This window comes from Dendropsophus ebraccatus, chromosome 14 (assembly GCF_027789765.1).
Source record: "Dendropsophus ebraccatus isolate aDenEbr1 chromosome 14, aDenEbr1.pat, whole genome shotgun sequence".
In the NCBI taxonomy this organism is placed as follows: Eukaryota; Metazoa; Chordata; class Amphibia; order Anura; family Hylidae; genus Dendropsophus; species Dendropsophus ebraccatus.
Genome location: NC_091467.1, coordinates 54,773,494 through 54,794,542, shown reverse-complemented (window position 1 = coordinate 54,794,542; position 21,049 = coordinate 54,773,494). Strand labels below are relative to the sequence as shown.

The 21,049-nt window shown below is 43.6% G+C and overlaps 1 pseudogene; it reads right to left on the bottom strand.

Moving 5' to 3' along the window:
* Positions 1-5,075: 5,075 nt before the first annotated feature.
* On the bottom strand, positions 5,076-5,245 carry LOC138773572 (U2 spliceosomal RNA; annotated as a pseudogene).
* Positions 5,246-21,049: the final 15,804 nt, after the last annotated feature.

Here is a 21,049-nt window from a genome sequence, read left to right as displayed (position 1 = left end):
TGGTCCGCACCAGACAGGGCTGCATGGATGGTATCGCAACAAGCCGCGGTCCCGAACGTGATGATATACAGACCGCGGCTCTCCTGGTCATTGAGGTATACAGACCGCGGCTCTCCTGGTCATTGAGGCATAGGATATCCTCACGTTTGAGGCCGAAGTAGCCGAACAGAATTTTCCCTACTAGGAATTTCAGGTCCTTCTGCCGACGATGACCCTCTCCGACCTCAATGCGGATTGACTGCCGCAGCTGGGTTTCCCCGACTGCGAAGCCGAACGAAAATGGTATCTCAGCTAACGCTTTGAACCAAAGAACTAAAGAGCTTTCACTCAAAGGCCGTAGGGCGAAAAGCCGTCCGCCTGATCCCTTCCCGTTGCCTGGGGACTAAGCCCACTCCCCGATAGCTGCAAGAAGGTTAAGTCTCCCCCGTTAAGGAGAGACGATCCCCCAAGGCAGAGGAGCAGGGTACCCCAGGCACCTTTCAACCAGACCAAGGCAATACCCAAAGATTTTTTTTTTTTTTTAAACCATTCAGAATGGTTAAAAGCGTAAAAAAACAGCATAAACTGTTTCAAACCACAACGCTTATTCCACCCATTTCATCATAATGGTCACTTTATCATTTTAAACACCAAAATACAGTGATATTACAAAACAATATAACGCCTATACACACTTATTTACATATAATACATACTTATTTACATTAATCAAATACTAAACTTTTACCAAGAACTTCCATTTCCTGAACTTCCATACTCCCTCACTGTCTACGTCACCACCATGCTGCTTATCCCACAAATATACTACATATAATCTAGACAATACTAATCTCACACATTCATTAACTGACACAAACTTTCTTTTAAATACCCACAAATTCCGCACATCCCATAAACTTTCCATCACACATGCCATAATCAACCACATCACTCTCTCCTTAATCTTAGGCTAGGTTCACACTGCGTTTTCAGCATCCGTTTAACGCATCCGTTTTTTGCAAAAAACGCATGAAAAACGGATTGCAAAAAACGGATTCATTTGTGTGCATCCGTTTTTCCATTGACTTCCATTATAAAAAAAAAACGGATCCGTTTTTTTTGACGGACCAAAACGGACAAAAAAACGTTGCTGACCCTATTTTTCTGGACGTTAAAAAAAACGGATCCGTTAAACGGATGCTGAAAACGCAGTGTGAACCTAGCCTTACTAGCAGCCCCCATACCGAACATCGCCACTCTCCAGTCTACAAAAGTCACACCAGCCAACTCCCTACATAATCCCCCTACACCTTTCCATACATCATACGCATAATCACAGTCCCACATCACATGTCTCACAGACTCACTAGACCCACAACCATCTCTTGTACACACCTCATGTCTAATCAAGTCACGCTTCTTCTGCACCTGTCTCACTGGCAAAATATCATGCAAAACCATCCATACAATATCACGCTGTCTGTTTGACATTCCACCTGTCTTCATTTTCCTCCACACACTCAAAGCTTCATCCGATCGCATACCACTTATATTACACACAAGCTCATTTGCATGCATCTTCTCCATCACTTTCCTTTTATCCTTGAAATCACTCACCGGCACACTTAGTAAATCAAACTCAACCACAAACTTCTCCACTTTCATATACCATATGGGACACTTAAAAGCAACTGGCACTCTGGCATCCCTTTCAGCCCATTTCAATCCATACAACATCCATCCAGCCATATATCTTACCATACATCCTGCCTTATTCCCTCTACCCAACAACACAGTCATGACTTTAATATAGCTCAACCCCAAAAACACCTGAAAATTTGGAAATCCCAATCCTCCATTCTCACATGACTTATACACATACTCTCTCTTCAGCTTCTCCATTCTACTCCCCCACAAAAAAGTAAAACACAACTTCTCAGCCTTTCTTACATTCTTCACAGAAAAAGGAAACACATTCGCACAAAAAAGCAAAATTGGCAAAATAACCGCTTTCACAACCAACAAGTTCCCCACCAATGTCAATTCTCTTGTCCTCCAAAAATTCAACTTTCGTTCAATCCTCTTCCCACACTCCTCCCAACTTTCATTCCCTTTCAAATCATCATTAAACTGTACACCCAGAATCTTAATCGCCCCCACTTCACACGTTACATCTTCCATCCTGACACTCTTGTCCCCAAAACACTTGAACACACACTTATCCCAATTCACCTTAAATGCAGACGCTCCACAAAAGAAATCTAATAACAATTTAGCCCTGTTCATACTCGCCATGTTATCACTCATAACCACAATATCATCCATGTACCCCAAAACCTTCACATTTTTACCAGCACTCCCTGGAATCAGCAAAAAATCAGAAAATCTTACACAATTTGCATTCTTAGTCACATACATGCGATCTATTCTGGACTCCACCCCTCCCCTATCTGCCTTATATGTCGCAGGTGGTGACTCCCCCAGGTGCAGCACAGCTGCATCCACTAATGCAAAATCTGCCACAATGTGCTTCAGCCTCTGCCTTGTCACATCCATTTTACCACCCTCTGTTAAGCAGTTGAAATCTCCCGCCAAAACCGTAGGAGTTCTCCCAGGCAGGAACAAAGAAAGTTTCACTAACCATTTTAACCTGTCCTCTTTTTTTGTAGGACAATACACATTTAATATCCTTACACGTATCCCCCTAAAAACCACCACCGCCATAATACACCTCCCAACCTCCACCACAGTATAACTTTCAAACTTCATACTCTTATCCCCCAACAAAATCCCCACACCATCATTCCTATTCACATCCGAACCAGACCACACACACTGCCCATGCGGCCACTCTTTTCCACTCAAAGACTCATTTATACCACATTCTTGCACACAATATATTTCGGCTCTTAGACTTTTCAGAAAGTCAAAGACCGCTGCCCTTCTAGTTTTTGACCGGATTAGCCGCACATTCACGGATACGACATTAAATGTAGCTTTGGGCGCCATGTTTTAATTCTGCACGCCAGCGGACCACAGACACCCCACCTCTCCTTCATCCTTTGTCGCCTTGAAACTGGCAGCCTGATGTAAAGGCCAAGGTCCCGGCTTCGTCTAAAAAAGGCACATCCATGGCAATAGCTGACTCTGGGTGAACAGGACTCACACCACCTTCGCTCAACCGGAGACTGCGCCACTCTTGCTCTTTTTGGAGCCAAAACCAAAGCCTCCTCTAATGGCCTAGAGGCTGAAAAATCTCCCTGGCCACCACCACTTGCCTCCTGGACCTCCATGGAGCTCTCCGACCAGGAAACTGTGGGAGCCTCAGGGGCAGTACCCCCAATCTCCCCCTCTCCCTGCACCACAGAAACATGAGGAATCTCCTCTTCCACCTGGGTAGTCTTCATTATGGCCGCAACTCCCATATCAAAACTCAGCTCACCCACGGTCACTGTGGGTTCTTTCCGGGGAACCTCTCCACCGGCCGCTTCCGCATATGATTTTATTTTCTTCAATCCACAATCTTTAAATGCATGCCCTGCTTTGCCACATACATTGCAGACAATAGAGTTGATGCAGTGCCTGGTCAAATGACCCTCTTGCCAACATCTGCCACACTTCTTCTCCTCCACCACACAATCTTCCATGGTGTGGCCAAAGACCTTGCACTTTCTACAAAACATTGGTGCACCAGGAAAAAATAAATAACCCCTGTCTCTGCCAATGGAGAAGTTCAGTGGAGGGTACAGCATACCTCCTGGGCTGTTAGGGTCTTCTTTAAAGATAACAAAGTATTTGTATTTGCCCGTCCACAGCCTCTCACTATTCAAAACTTTGTGTGAGAACCTTACAACTTCGCAATATCTGTGCAGTAACAACTCTATGTCTTCCCTCAGGACATAAGGATTGTACATAAAGACAACGACAGGAACTTCTGCTCTACTGTACAATACTGTAAAGGTCAAGCCGTCCAACACAGGATCATCCACACACTCTTGCAGCTTATGATATAGTTCATGACAATGGCTCATTGAAGTGAGCACCAGAACAAATTTGCCCTTTTTAGGGTCTTGCAGGCAAAAGATATCATCTTTCTTTACCTTTAAGCTGCCGAACAGGACGTCTTGCACCAGGACTCTAAGCGTGAAGTGGTCTTCTCTTCCAGCTGCAACATCAATTCGAAAAGCATTCCGGACCCGAGGTTCCCCGGTCGCTGCGTAGCGTAGTGTCACGCCCATGACGATCGCCTTCTTACCTTCAGCCGCCCCCTAAAGGGAGCAAAGCGTCCGGCGCCCTCTGACCAGATCCACACTTGATCTTAGCCAGAAGGCCGAGAAGCGATGGCCACAAAGGTTTGCCGAAAAGTCCCCTTCTTGGACACCCGGTGCTTCTTGTTAAGGAGAAGCCATACCCTATGCGCTCCACCCTCTCATATGGCGGCCCGGACGTGCTGTCACACTGCATCTCCTAGTGCCTAGCACTGCCTCTGTCTTCCTTTCTGCTCTCAAATCTGCATAGCTCCACCCCCAATCACACTGCGTCTGCTTCCACCTGATGGATGGCAGACATACATGTCTCTGTGTCTGGCTGGCTGGCATACATGCAGCTATCTCTGTGGCTGGCTGTCTCTGTAGCTGGCTGGCTGTCTCTGTGCCTAGCTAGCTAATTCTTAGTATTTATTTATCAAAGAACATGGAGGGTGAATTCTCCCAGCTGGAGCCGTAGGCAGCATCAGCAGGATACATTGGCCACCAGGAAATCCAAAGGAAACGGTTTAATAAACGGCACCTACCTTTCCACCTACCTGCTTGGTTGCTTGACCGGCTGCAACTGAGCCTTGATGACATCACGTCCCGCGATGACATCACCAGCACTGGCCCGGCAGCCAAGTTGTAAACAACTCTGGCAGTTGGTTGCCATGGCAACAGAGGCCAGCAAGTCTTGGAAAAACAAACTTTTCTTAGCAACACTCAGGCTACTTTTTCGGGGTCCACCTGCGCACCACACACTCGAGGGATGTTTCTCGCAACACAGTAGTTTCAGGCGCAGCCGGCTTGTTTTCTTCATTCTTTTGCTCTGTTTTTTGCAAACTCATTAGGGGGTGCACTGAACCTGGAGGCACTGCAATACCAGGTCAATGCCTGGAGAGGACAGAGCAAGCTCTTTTTCCATCTCCCTGTTCTAAAAATCCATTTAATATATGGTCTCCAGATAGGGGACGTATCAGATATTAAACTGATAAGAACAGATTTTTGATTGAATATATCTTTATTACAATCAGTCGTCGTCAAGCATACATAAGCTGTGAAATAAGACAACACATACTCAGCACCATGGTACAACATACAGCACAGGCTCCCTACGCTATACATCATACCACCCGCTACACTAACATTCCCGCATACCTTAACAATCCTATAACAACAAACAATAAAGCAATACAGACAAGTGATGGGGTAAGGGGGGTGGGAAAGAGGGGGGTAGGGAGGGGAAATCACAGGCCCGAAGCTTTATTGAAAGACAACACAACACAAGGGGAGAGGGGGAAGGAGAGGGGTATCAATCCTCTTCTTCCTGGTCCGATCTGTCCATGATGGAATAGTCTCTGAGCAGGCTGTGGACCAGCCTGCGGCAGTCCAGAAAGGACATCCTCTCCTTCTTCAGAATGAGGCGGTTCCTGGCAAGCCATATAGCGTCCTTAAAACAATTCATAAGGCGCCAGGCCTCCCGGGTTGCCTCATCACCGAAATTCCCAGGATACAGGCCGTACAGCACCGCGCAGTGCGTTAGCCTGTTCCTGGGCACACAGTCACTGAGTTCAAGTTCCAGGGCGTCCAACAGGCCCTGAGCAAACGGACACTGCCAAAAGAGGTGCAAAGATGTTTCCTCCACGAAGGGGCACCGGGGGCAGTACCGCGTCTTGCACAGGTTTCGGGCATGCATGAATGACCTCAAAGGCAGTCCCCCCTGAATGGCCATCCAAAACAAGTCCTTGTGCCCGTTGGTCAACTTTGCCGAAGCCACATTAGTCCAAACAGTCTCTGCGGTGGCCGCAGTGAGCCCTGGAACGAGCTCCATAGTGTCCTGTGCTCTGATGAGCTTGTGGACAGTTTTTGGCTTCCACAAGTCGGGCTTGAGTCCCTCCAGTTGGTGTTCCCTCACAAACCTGGCGACCTCCCCGTAGAACCAGGGAGTGTGCCAGTTGTAAGGGATGGAGCTGTCCCACTTGTCCCAGCTCAGACCCCTCCAGAGGGGGAGGAGGAACAGGCGAGACATGGACCTGCCCGCAGAGCCATTCTTTTCTGGCAGAGTCCTCCGCACACAGTCACATACAAAGGCTGCCCGCAGCAAGGTAGGGATATCCGGAACACCTTTTCCGCACTTGCGGGGTTCCTTGTACATAACGGAGCGCTTCACTCCATTTTGGAGCCCCAGATGAAACGAAACGCGGTCCTGGTGATGGCCCTGCAACAACTGCTTATTTCATCCAACATGGCTGCACCAGTTACTTCGCCATCAGGGGTCAATACAGACTTAAAAAATCCCTTAGGTTTAAAACATTTTTTTAAAAAATACCTGGTGCACTGTTCATTTTCATCTAGATGCTGTACCTTAGCACTGTAAACGATACTCTTCCCTTTTTCTAACAGAGATTTCTTCATTTCTTCTCTCACCTCTAAAATCTCTTTCTCTACATCCATCCCCACTCTTTTAAATTTATGTAGAGCCTCCAGTTTACTAACCATAGCAGCATCTTTCTTCTTTCTTTCCTGCGCTTTCCTAAAACAGAAACCTTTAAAAAACCCTCCAATCTTTTCTTTACTCCAATCCCACCAATCTAAAAGATTATTAAAAGATCTCTGTTTTAAAACACAATAAGAAAACACTTTTTTAAAACCACTTACCACTTCCTCATCTTGCAATAGACTTACGTTTAACTTCCAGAGTCCTCTGCCAAAGACAATAGACTCTGCAATACTCAGTTCCGTCAATACCATCTTGTGATCTGAAAACCCCGTCATCATGTGATTGCACCGGGCTACCTTGACCCCTACCTACCTTGAAACATAATCTAAGCGGGATCTACAGCGGCCACTATCAGATATATACGTAAATCGTTCATTAGTGCCAACCATCAGACCTGTATCTGTATAACGTAAGTCCTGCACCATTGCATTTAGAGTATTGGAAGTGGTATCCAACTTAGCTTCAGCGGAGCTCTCACGGTCATTTACAGACCTAATGCAATTAAAATCGCCAGCAACCACATTAATATCTCTACCTGGCATAAAAACCTTGAGTGTCTCAAAGAATAAACCACGTTCCTGTTTATCTGCTGGGGCATAAACATTAAAAACTCTAATCCTTTGACCTAAAATCTCAAGGTTTAAAATCATAAAACGCCCAGGCACAATAATTTTATATTCTAAAACTGTAAAATTTCTATTAGTTAATAAAATACCAATCCCTTCATTCTTATTATCAGTGCATGTAGACCAGAAAGACTGCCCTTTCCTCCATTCACTCTCATGAGGTGATGATTTTATTGCACACTCCTGTAAACATATGATATCAGCGCGCACCGTCTCCAGATTTTCAAAAACTTCCGCTCTCCTCACTGCGGATCCTATCCCCCGCACATTAAGAGATGCTACTATCACACTCATGATTATAAGGAAAAGTGCATACATAGTTTTTACATCCATCATGAACTGTCTCTCTGGCTACCCACTCTCCTGCTCACATTAATATCAGGCGACTCTACCCGAGAGTCCCTGCTACGAGATAATTTAGGGGCACTCACCTCCCCCTTACCACCTAATCTCCTTTTCTCCATTTTGCATCTTTTAACATTGGAGATTAGATTTTCATCACACTCATCCTCATCACCATCATCATCCACATCAGCAATATCCTCCTCCTCCTCCTCCTCCTCACTATCACTCTTCACCTGCTGCCCAGGGGTTAAAGAAGTTTCTGCATCCATCTCCTCCCCCTGACCAACTGTGGGATTGGGACAATTATCTGCACTTGCAACCACACCCAATAAGACATCTCCATACACTGTTTCTATAGCCGCCATTTTGTCTTCTCCACTATGCTGAACACTCTTAGCCTCCACTCTTACTCCCATAGCATTCCCTTCCTCCTTCCCCTGCACACCTACATTCTCCACAATTACACTTGTGCCACCTTGCTTCTTTTGTGCCCTACTCTGCCCTTTTACTTTTCCTTCCATTTTCATTGTTTCCTCACTAGAGTCCTTAGTACACTTCTCCACAGATTTAGGTTCCACTTCCAGGCTTTGCTTCCCACTCTGGGAATTTCTTTCCAAGCCGCCACATCCGCATAGCTTTTAGGTTTACTTTTCCAAATGTTACAGCTCCTAGCCAAATGGCTCTCACTTCCACAGATATCACATCTCTTCTTTTCTTCACACTCCCTTGCTGTATGACCAGCCTTCCCACAATTTTTGCATATTTCACCCTTTTCAGGGCAATTAGCCTGCACATGGCCATAAGACCCACAATGTCTGCAATACTCCAACTGTCCTTCAAAAAAACAAAAACCCCTTTCTCCTCCAATAGAAAAGACTGCAGGTATGGCTTTAAAACCTCCAATTTCCTTCTCATCCATTTTAAATGTTACAAGATATTTCCTCTTGCCATTCAAATAGCCATGTCTATTCCTCAGTCTTCCCACAAACTCAACAGTCTCACAATAACGATACAAAAAACTTGTTACCACATTATCCACCACTTTGGGGTTATACATGTGAACCACCACAGCTTTTTTCTTCTCCATATATAGGGGCTCCACATACATTTTCTCCAGAATCTCCAGCTTTCCTTCCTCCTTCATCCTCTTCAAATCCATATACACTTTCTGGCACACTCTCGAATCAAAGAAAGTAATATCATAAATTCCTTTTTTCGGAAAATCTTGCAGCCCCAATACATCATTTACCTTGACATAGCCGAGTTTCTGCACAACCTCCACAACGATCTCGTCCAGTCCAACGTCCTTCAGATATTCGGTCCCGACTCTCAGCCGTACCGTGTCCTCGATGCCCCGAGACATCCTCGCAGTTTCCACCGCCACACACCCACAATCACCACTCAGTAACAACCCAGGGCCCCCACAAGGAGGACCCCGATCACCACCCCTTCTGACCAGACCAGTTGCAGAACTGATAAGAACAGATTTTTTTAAGTTGGCCACCCCTTAAAACGGGGGTTTTCTTTATTTATGTCAACAAAATATTACAAAACAAAAAGTATTTTACAAGGATAAAAAGTACAAATACAATTTCTCAATAAAATACAATTTTTTTTAATAAAATAAATTGTTTTGTATAAAATCACATTATTCACATTAAAAAGGGACTTGGTGGACTTATATTATAGCGCTCCATTCACTTAAAAAACATTTTCTCGCTAAAACAGGGAAATGTTTTCTATCCAGTAAAAAATAATAATACATTTCATTTAGACAGATGGCTAAAATGTCCTTCACAGCTAAAACTTCATGTTTGTATAATAAAATATTCCTGGCCTTCCACAGAGCTGCCTTCACACAGTTTATAGTCTTCCATGCCATGATTTCTTGAGTCCTTGTTGGGCATTCCACGCAACCATAAAAAACAGCAGCGTGATTCAGTTCTTTTAGTCCAGTAATTCTTTTTATCAGAGGGGATATTTTAGTCCATACTTGTCGCGTGTAAAAGCAAGTCCAAAACAGATGGTGCACGGTCTCTTCTTCCTGGCAGCCTCCCCTCGGACAGATCGCTGAGTTGGTTAAGCCTCTTCGGTGTTGGAATGCCCGACATGGAAGACACTCGTGGATGCCGCTCCAGGCCAGGTCCTTCTGTGGATTTAAAATACAGTTAGCATTTGCCATTTCCCATATTTTCTTACATTTTTCCTCATTAAAATTTCTAATAGGAGCAATAAAACCACTTTCCTTTACAGCCTTTAAAATCTTTTTACTATTTGTCAAGTGTTGAGCGCTTTTTCCTTTAAAACTAACTGTTGTCTCTAAAATCTTATAATGCTTGGGTAGATTAAAAGCGTAAGGGGAAGTTAAAATGGTGGAGAACCACCCGTTTCTTCTCATAAAATACCCAGTGTTAAAACGAACAAAATAAGACCAGTAGTTTTCTTTGGATAGAGAGTTAAAACACATACTAAAAATCTTGATTAAAAGAAAGGCTTTAAAATCAGGAAAATCCTTACCGCCCATCTTCTTTGGTTTACATACCATTTCTCTTTTTAATTTTTCCATCCTAGAGCTCCATAAAAAAGTAAAACAGGCCTTGGTTATTTTTTTAAGAACAACTTCTGGAGGGGGAAACACCATGCTTAAATATAATAAAATAGGTAAAGTCACCATCTTGGTAATTAAAACCCTCCCCTCCATTGTTAGCTTTCTCATGTTCCACATACATAGCTTCTGATTTACTTTTTGCGCCACCAAGTCCCAACTACTAAAAGCATTTTTTGACTCATTAAAGGAGACACCTAAAATCTGCACAGTATCGGACACCGGAACAGGAATGTCAATTAAAACCATACCATTTATGTTTAAAATACTGCTTTTGTTTAAATTGACTTTAAAACCGGAGGCACAAGAAAAAAACTGGATCTGTTTCAATGTTTTTTGAAGCGATGGGGCGTCCCTGCAAAGCACCGTGACATCGTCCATGTACCCCACTGCTTTAGCCTCGAGTCCCCCCCCCTCCCGGCAGGGGGACTCCGTGTATCTGTTTATCTCTCCGGATGGCACACATTAGAGGCTCTAGGGCACAAATGAAAAGCAGTGGGGACAAGGGACACCCCTGCTTCACTCCGGATTTTAAAAAAATGTTCCGTGTCTTAAAACCATTTACTAAAACTTTACTTGTGCAGTCTTGATAAAACGCCTTAAGAGACAATAAAAAACCCTCGGGTATACCCATTTTCTCTAAAACCTTAAAAAGATAAAAATGCGATACCCTGTCGAATGCCTTCTCAAAGTCTATCGATAAAACGGCAAGTTGTCCTTTCCTTGACTGGGTATCGCTTATCACGTCTTTAATAAGGTTGAGATTGTCCCAGATGCTTCTCCCGGGTACCCCACAGACCTGATTGGAATGGACTATTTTGTCGATCATGGCCTTCAGACGGTTCGCACATAATTTGGCCATGATCTTATAATCACAATTTAGAAGGGTGATTGGTCTCCAATTCCTCAGACTCGACCTGTCTCCCTTCTTGAAGCGGAGGGAGACATCACCCCTCTTCCACGACCCCGGGAGAGCTTTGGTCTTAAAAACTTCTGTTAAGAGATTAAAAAGGTCGTCCTTTAAAATCCCATAAAAAGTCACATAAAATTCTATGAGTATACCGTCGGGGCCAGGTACCTTACCTGTCTTAAAACTTTTAACCGTCTCTAAAACCTCCTGCTCCGTGATATCCTGCAATAAAAAAGACTGGGAGACAGGGTCTAAAACATTAGTGATCTCCTTTAATGAGTCATTTAAAAAACATTCATCAATGTTTTTTGTGTTAAAAAGATCTGCATAAAAGTCATACACTTTTTTTTTAAAATACCCTGTACATTGTTTTCACCATCAATGTTGTCAATTAAAACTTTCTTTTCCGTGACTTTCTTAAAAAAGTACCTGGAGCAGGTCTCGTTCTCTTCTAGGTGTTTTATTTTGGAACGGAATATTAACTCTTTTCCTTTCTGCTCCAGGCACTGAGAGATCTCTTTTCTTATATCAATAATTTCTTTTTCAACTTCAATACCGTGATCTCTAAATTTGTACAGGGTTTGCAGACGAGTGTTTAAAAGGTTAAAGGCACGTTTCTCTTTAGCTTTCGAAATCCCAACTTTTATAAAAAATTCTTTTATATTTAGTTTCATTTTTTCCCACCAGGTACTGATGGGAATGTTGGGATTTCTTACTCGCCTGCAATCCTTATAAAAAGTGATAAAATCAGATAAAACCTGCGGATCTTCTAAAAGGGACACGTTTAATTTCCAGGCATTCTTACCAGTTCTCCTGTTAAAATCGCTTTTCGCTTTAAAAACAATAGCTTGTGATCTGAAAAAACATTCGTAAAAAGATCACATTTAAAAGGCAGTACTTGATAAGAGCAAAAAATAAAATCAATTCTAGATTTACAGTTAGCGTTACCCCATGTAATGCCGGCTTCCTTTGGTACATTCATATTACAGTTCTTAAAAACATCAGTGAGTTTAAAATCTAAAACAATATTTTTAAGCATAGAAGACATCTTATCATAGTTTCTACTCACTGAGGTTGAAAGCCGGCGTTCCCCCCTTAAAATACAGTTAAAATCACCTGCTAAAACAAGAGGGTCAGAATCGTTAATAAAAACAGGTAAAACTTCTAGCATTCTAGCTCTTTCGTTTTTATCAGGAGAACCATAAAAATTTAAAAACTGCCATTTAATACCATTGATAAAAGCTTTTACTAGTTAAATTCTGCCTGGTAAAATTTCATTAAAAGTATCAATTAAAACGTTCCCTTTAAAAAGTATGGCGACCCCTGCTGATCTGGATTCGTTAGATCCAGACCAGATTGACGGACCGTGCACCCAGTCGTCTTCATATTTCTTATACGTCAAGCAATGCGGGATGCTGCACTCCTGCAGGAAGAAGACGGAAGCAGCAAAAACCGTCAAGTAATTAAAAAGGGCAACCCTTCTCACCTTCGACTGTACGCTCCTGACATTAAGTGAGAGACCGGACAACTCAGCCATTGGAGAGAGTAAAAGATGACAATCTTGTAGCTGAACTTACAACTCTCCGGCTACCCCAGAGACCCCACTCGAACTCTCATATCCCCCCGCGTCCGAATCAACCGTATACATGGACGATGCTGGGGATGAACTTCCGTCGCTCAAGTGACCCCCCGATACCATAGCAGGGGCCAGAGTGTCACCCCAAACCGAACACACAGGCAGTACCGCTTGCTGGGCTCCCGACTCACTCCCTTCAACCATTCACTCTGCAGAGGTAGGATGTTCACTCAGAATGGTTTCTGGGGCCTCAGATATGGTGACCCCTGAAACCCCCTCCTGGCAGAGAGGGGGCGGGGTACCTTGGGAAGGGGCCTTTGGAGGAGCGTCACGTGGTTTCCCCACTGCCATGAGTACTTCCATCGGCTCCTCCTGCACCACCTCCGAGTAGAGTCGGGACCCGGAGCCTTTTCGCCTCTTTACTGTGGCCTCGCCACCGGGGTCTTCGCACTCTGGCACAGCCTCTTCCGCAGGCTGTTGGGCCAGAGAGCCGGCGCCAGTCGGCACACCCTCCACCCCAGTCTCCTGGGGAGGGGCCTCCTTCCGGCCACCAGCTCTCCTTTTCCCCATCCTCTGCGCTTTTGGGTCCTCTGATGGTCTCTCAATGGGGGTCACGGATATGTCCATCGCATTTCCTTTTTCCAGCTCTTGTGGGGGGACACTCTGGGTCTCTGGTTGCCTAGGCTGGTGTCCCGGTCTGGGTTTGGGTTGCCCTGGCTGCTCCGTCTTTCTCGGTCTGTGGGGACAATTTACGTATAGGTGACCGAGGTTGTGGCAAAAGTTGCACCTGACACCCTGACGGCACTCTTGTGTCTCGTGTTCGGTGCTGCCACATCTCTTACATGTGCTGTCACAATTTTCTCTTGTGTGCCCGTATTTGTGACATGCCCTGCAGAAGTCAGGCATTCCCGCAAAGTAGAGGTCGCCACACATGTTATTTAATTTAAAACGTGCTGGTGGTAATTTCACTCCCCCTACGAAGTTGGGGTCATTAATGCACGTAACTAAAAACCGCCATTTTGAGGTCCAAATGCCAAACTCGTTCATAATCTTCCCCTGACACTACACGCTTTTAAAGTAGGCTGCCAGGAAGGCTTCCACGTCTTTTAGACTAGCGAAAGGGGAATACATCCTAATCACCACGAGTTTGGTAATGTCGAGGACGTGCTCAATGATCCGGACCCCCTCAAGCTTCGGATGTTCCTTCTCGGGAATACTTAAAACGAAGTCACGAAAAATTCCCGCTTCAGTAAATGATACGTCATAAATCCTCCGCTTGGCGTAATCCTGGATCGCCAAAATTTCTCGTTTCTGGATGAATTTGAGACCTCGAGTATCTTTCACATCGCCTGTGAGAATGACTCGCACAGTATTCTTTATCCGGGCATAGGCCTGTACTGAACCAGGATCCGCATCCATGGTTCCAAAAAGCGCTCTGCTCCACTCCGCTCCGCCCTCCCTTGATCCGAAGATCGCAGGAGGTGATCGCAACCTGTTGTCTGGGGACTAAGCCGCCTGCCTATAGCAGCAAGGAGACAATCCTCCAAGGCCGACAGGACGGGTACCCCAGACACCTTCTGACCAGATCTCCTGTAGATTTTTTTTTTTTTTTTATCCTCAGTTTCTGGACTATAGTCAAACGGCCATCAGGTCACCTACCATGACTCATCACAGCAACCAAGTCCATAAAAAACATCATAGGAATACTAACTCAAAAACACATACAAAAAATTAATAAAAACAAAATTGGTCAAGGTTACTCACATGTTACCCCAGCGAGAGAATTTCCAAATGTCCTCAGCTTTTTCTTCCCCATTTCTTTTCTTTTCCACCAGGTAAACAACGAAGACTCTCGCTAAAAACTGTTTTTTACATTCGACAGGAGAAATAAGAACATGTTTAAAAACAAGCAAATTGAGACAATCCCATAAAACTTCCTTAAAAATCGAGAACACAATCCAGCACACACGGGTATTTGTCTGTTTGCTAAAATCTTGACCAATTAAAACCTTTTCAAAAGTAAAATGACTAAAACCAGTGTCGCGGCCGCGGCGTCTTCCCGCGTTCCGGGTCGCCGCCGCGACCGCCTCCTGTCCCATGCAGCCGCCGGGGTCCTTGTGTAGGGACCCGGCGCTGCTGCTAGTTTGGCCCCTGGGGCGCCTCACCTCTCCTCCGTTCCTGTCTCGGTCTGTGCCGGCCGGCGCGCGCGTCCCCGCCTCCGAGGGCGCGCGCGCGCCGGCTGTCTCAGATTTAAAGGGCCAGTCCGCCCTTAATTGGTTAGTTGCACCAATCACTCCCCTATAAATCCCGGCATGCCCTGTCCCTTGGGTTGGAGCCTCTACATGCTTCCCATAGCGTTTGGCCCAGCTCCCTGTTGTTCCTGACCTTAGTCCTTGTCCCTGACCTTAGTCCTTGTCCCTGGTTCCTGTCCTTAGTACTTGTCCCTATCCTTGCCCGCTGCCTTCCCATTGTTCCTGAGTCCTGTCCGCCACCTGCAAGCACGCCTTCTGTCCTCTGCTTGCGCAATCTCCTGCCTACTGCTCCTGCCACGCCTCGCCTGCCGTCACCAGCAACCAAGCCAGGGGTAGCGACCTGGGGGTCGCCTGCCGCAGCAAGTCCATCCCGCCTTGCGGCGGGCTCTGGTGAAAACCAGCGGCCCCTTAGACTCCGCTCCCTGGTGAGGTTAGTGCCATCGCTGGTGACGGTCCAGTGGATCCACTACTCCAGGCGTTACAACCAGTAATAGCAATAAAAAAATCTTTCTAAAAGGGATAAAAGCTCTTTGGCATAAAAACAGTCCCAAAAAATATGATAGATGTCCTCTCTCCCAACACAACCTTCTCTAGGGCACTTAGCATCAACACGAATCCCTCGATTATTTAAAAATGCCCGTGTTGGGAGACATCCGTGAAAGGACAGCCACGCCACATCCCTCTGTCTATTAGAAAACCCAAAAACTTTAAAAAGGTTCCAAACCTTTGCTGACTGTGCAGAATTGCAGAATGGTACTTCACATGGCCTTTCGTCTTTTCTCAAGGCTTGCTGTATTTTCTCCTTTTCAGGCTTACCTAAGGAACTCAAATTATACTGATCATTGAAAGACCTAAGGACCACATAAAAGGTAGGAATGACAAATGACATGGGTCTACTCAGATCCTTCTCACACCAGCCCCATTTAGTAAACAACCATTCTGCTAGGTACCTGCACATGTCAGCGGTCCTGCTATTGTTCTGGCTAGTCTTAAAAATTAATAAAAAATAATGCATTTTTAAAAACAAATCGATATTAGGAAAATTAAAACCACCATATTTTTCACTGCTTAAAACCTTCTCTCTCTTCATCTTCTCCATCTTGGACCCCCCAAAAAAGATAAAAAGCTTCCTCGTCATTCTTTTAACCCACAATGGTCTGGGTGGGAAAATCATCGCAATATATAAAAGCATAGGTAAAATCACAGTCTTAATAATTAAAACTTTGCCTTTAAAAGATAAATTACATAGTTTCCAAAAATTTAGCTTCTTTTCAATTCTTTGCTCCAAATCCACATAACTCTTCTTCGCTTTTAAATCTTTCTCATAGGTCATGCCCAGGACATCAATATCATCTTTCTCCACCACCCCTTCTTCCTGCTTCCCAAAATTACATAATTGACACTTACTCCAATTCACACTCATTCCACTCACACAACAAAATAATTTAACATGTAAATTGACTCTACGTAAGTCCGCCAGGGATGTGCATGTAAAAACCACATCATCCATATAGCTTAATGATTTAACTGTCATACCTGCACTGCCTGGGAAAAAAACACCATCAACACATTTATCTTTTTGCACGGATTTTAAAAGAGCCTCTATAACACAAATAAAAAGAATTGGGGACAGAGGACATCCCTGGCGGACCCCAGATAAAATATTAAAAGCAGGACTAACATGACCATTAACTAAAACCTGAGCACTTACATCCTGATAAAAACCTCTGATTACTCTCAATAAAAACTCAGGGACACCAAGACTTTTCAACGCTAAAAACATAAAATTGTGTGGCACCTTGTCATAAGCTTTTTCAAAATCTACTGACTCAACAAACAGAGGAGAATTATTAAAACCAGCACTGTAAACAATATCTCTTAAAATTAATAAATTATCAGTAATTCTCCTCCCTGGTACGGCACACACCTGGTACTCCCCCACCATGTGGCCCACCATCTCACTCATTCTTAATGCCACTATTTTCGCAATCATTTTATAGTCCACATTTAAAAGTGTAATTGGTCTCCAATTTTTGATGTCCCTTTCATCTCCTTTTTTAAAAATAAGAGTAATCATACCTCTCTTCATTGATTCTGATAAAAGTCCTGAATTAAAAACATGCTGGATGACATAGGTAAAATCTTCTTTTAAAATATCCCAGAAAGCAATAAAAAATTCCACAGGGAGACCGTCTCCTCCTGGCGTCTTCCCTTTCGCCATCTTGTCTCTTGCTTGTTTGATCTCCCCTTCACCAACGTCACCATTTAAAAATTCTTGCATGTCATCAGGAATACAATTATCTAAAACCTCACAATAGTCTTTCATCTCTGCCTCACTAGCTCTGCTTTGGTTACTAAAAAGTGTTTTGTAAAAATTACCGACCTCTTCCACCACTTCATCACCAGTCACTTCTCCTGTGGAAGTTAAAACAGATTTAAAATATCCTTTGGCCTTAAAACACTTTTTAAAAAAAGAAACGGGAACACTGCTCGTCTTCCTCCATCTTCTGCACCTTGGCCGCATACACAATATTCTTTCCTTTTTCCACCAATGCTTTCCTCATCTCTTCTTATCTTTTTCACCTCCACCTCCACATCAATCCCAACACTTTTGAATTTATATAGCGCCTCTAGTTGGGATATTAGGTCAGCTTCTTTCTTTCTCTTTCTATACAGATCTTCTTAAAAAATTGTGCGAATTTGACCTTTGACCAGTCCCACCATGCTAAAATATCTTTAAAATCCCGTTTCTTTGACACACAAAATAAAAATTCCTTCTTAAAATCTTCTATTACTTCCTCTTCCTGCAACAGACTTGCATTCAATTTCCACAGCCCTCTCCCAAAGCTAGTGGATTCATTAATACAAATCTCAGCCACCACCATCTTATGGTCTGAGAAGGAAAGCATCACATGATCGCACCGGACCACCTTAACCCCTTCAGACACAAAAATGTAATCCAACCGGGATTTACAGCGGCCACTATCCGATATATATGTAAATCTGTCATCAGTGCTAATCATCAGCCCAGTATCAATGTAACGTAAGTCTTGTATTATCTGATTTAAAGCATTGGAAGTAACATCTGTTCTTACTTCAGCAGAGCTCTCACGATCATTGGCAGATCGAATACAATTAAAATCTCCAGCGACTATTGTAAAATCACGCCCAGGCATAAAATATTTAAGAGACTCTAAAAATAAAATCCGTGCTTGTTTTTCTGCAGGTGCATAAACATTAAAAATTCTTATCCTCTGTCCCAATAAAACCAGATTTAAAACCATACAACGCCCTGGAATTAAAATCTGGCAATCTAAAAACTTAATACCATCATTTTTCAATAAAATGCCAATGCCTTCATTTTTATTATCTGTGCATGGAGACCAAAAAGACTGCCCCTTCCTCCACTCATCTCCATGTGGGGCAGACTTTATTGCACATTCCTGTAAACATAAGACATCCGCATTCACATTCTCAAGGCGCTCAAATATCGCTGCTCTTCTACTTGCTGACCCAATACTTCTCACATATAATAGTAGCCACACATAAACTCATTAAAATATTAATGAGAAAATTCATGCTCACAGCCATGGCTAACTATTTTTAAAACTCTGACTGTCCACTCTCCTCATGACACTCACACCACAATCAGGCGATTCTGGATCAGAATCCCTGTCCATCTCCTCATTCCATTCTTGAACAGGATCTACCTGTTCACCAGACCATCTCCCTTTTTTTGATTTCCTTCTCTCACTCAGAGCTTCATCCACCTCCTCCTCCTCCTCACTGCCAGGGTGTGACTCACCACTCCCCTCATTAGCTCTTTGACCAGGTGTTACTGATACATCTGAATCCTCCTCACCTTCTTCCATCTGCTCTCCCTCCTCCACCACAAGGTCAGTGCATTTTACCTCCATATCCACACTTAACCCCTCATTCACCAATGACTCACCACTCTCTGCCTCCATAGAGCCATTCGGTGAACAAACTTTCAATTCACTTTTCTTCATTTTCCCACCTTTTCTCTCTGTACTGACTGTAGCAGCTTGTTGCACATTTTCCACAATCACACCAGCACCTCTCACATTTTTGCCGGTCACACCAGGAACTTTCTCTTTAGCCATATCAGTTTCTTTCTCACCTCCTGCATTTTTACTCATATGCTCCTTTCTCCCTCCAGCCGCATCAGCATAACTCCTCTTTTTAAACCACAAATTACAATTTTTAGCTAAATGCTCATCACTGCCACATATATCACACGTTTTCTTTTCAGTACAGGAGCTAGCATTATGCCCAGTTTTCCCACAATTCCTGCAACACTCTCCCCTCTCTGGACACCTGTCCTGGACATGACCATATGCGTGGCACCTTCTACAATATTCCAATTGTCCATCATAAAAACAAAAACCTCTTTCTCCTCCAATAGAAAACACTTGTGGTATACATTTAAATCCATTTGAAATACTTTCGTCTTGTTTAAATTTTACTAAAAACTTCCTCTTTCCATTCAAATAACCAAACTTGTTTTTCAACTTTCCAAGAAACTTCACCTCTTCACAATAACGGGACAAAAAACCAGCCACCATATCATCCGTTACCTTGGGATTGTACATGTGAATTACCACCACTTTAGACATCTTCATAAACAAGGGTACAATTTTCACCATTTTCATTATTGCTGGTTCTTCTTTCCTCTTCATTTCCTCCAGATCCTTGTACACCCGCTGACATAGCTCGGAATCAAGAAAAGTAATGTCGTAAATGCCTTGCTTTGGGAAATCCTGAAACCCCAACACATCTGTTACCTGAAAGTACTGCAGCTTGCGGATTATCTCCAGCACCACTTGATCCAGACCAATTTTCTCCCGATGTTGAATAGGAACGAAAATCCTCACCGTGTCCTCGACGCCGCGAGACCTCTCTCCATCCATTTTTGCAAGCCTTAATAGCTCACGATCGCAACCCAGTAACAACCCAGGGCCCCCACAAGGAGGACCCCGATCACCACCCCTTCTGACCAGACCAAATGCAGCAACAGGTTTTTTTTTAAGTTGAATACCCACATTGGGGTAAACTTTATTAAAACGTATAATTACTTATAATAGCATAAAGGATGTTTACAAGAAAAAATTACATAAAATCACATAAAATTCTCAAGTAAATACATCTATAATAAAAGGGCACTTGGTGGCATTACAATACAGAGCTCCATTCAGATAAAAACCATTTTTGCATAAAAAAGGAGAGTTCTTTTTATCTACCATAAAATATTTGTACATTTCATTAAAAGCAATGCTTAAAACATCATTCACAGATAAAATCTCGTGTTTAAACACTAAAATATTCCTGGCCGCCCACAGAGCTGCTTTGACGCTATTTATGGTCTTCCATGCCATTACTTTTTGAGTCCGTGTAGGGCATTCCAGACATCCAAATAAAATCGCATCATGGCTTAGTCTTTGTAGTCCGGTTATCTTTAAAATCAGAGGAGTCATCTTTGTCCATATCATTTGGGTAAAACCACAAAACCAAAAAATGTGAGAAGCCGTTTCATCACCTCTGCATCCCCTCCTGGGGCATATGGCCGAGTTGGTCAGTCCTCTTCGATGCTGGAATGCCCGGCATGGAAGACACTCGTGGGTGCAGCTCCAGGCCAGGTCTTTCTGTGAATTAAAAACATAGTTAGCGCTCACGTTTTTCCATATCTGTTTGCATTGTTCTTCATTAAAATTTCTAATGGGGGTAACTAAAACATCGTCTTTCAGACTCTTTAAAACCAGTTTGCTGTTTTTTAAATTTTCAACTCTTTTATTCTGTAAGTTAAAAAGGGACACTATTTTCTCTAAAATCTTATATTGTACGGGAAGGTTAAAAGCATACGGGGAACTTAAAACTGTGGAAAACCACCCATGCTTTCTCATAAAAAATCCCATATTAACCCTTTAAGGACATGGCCCATTTCCGTTTTTCCGTTTTCGGTTTTTCCTCCTTGTGTTTAAAAGGTCATAG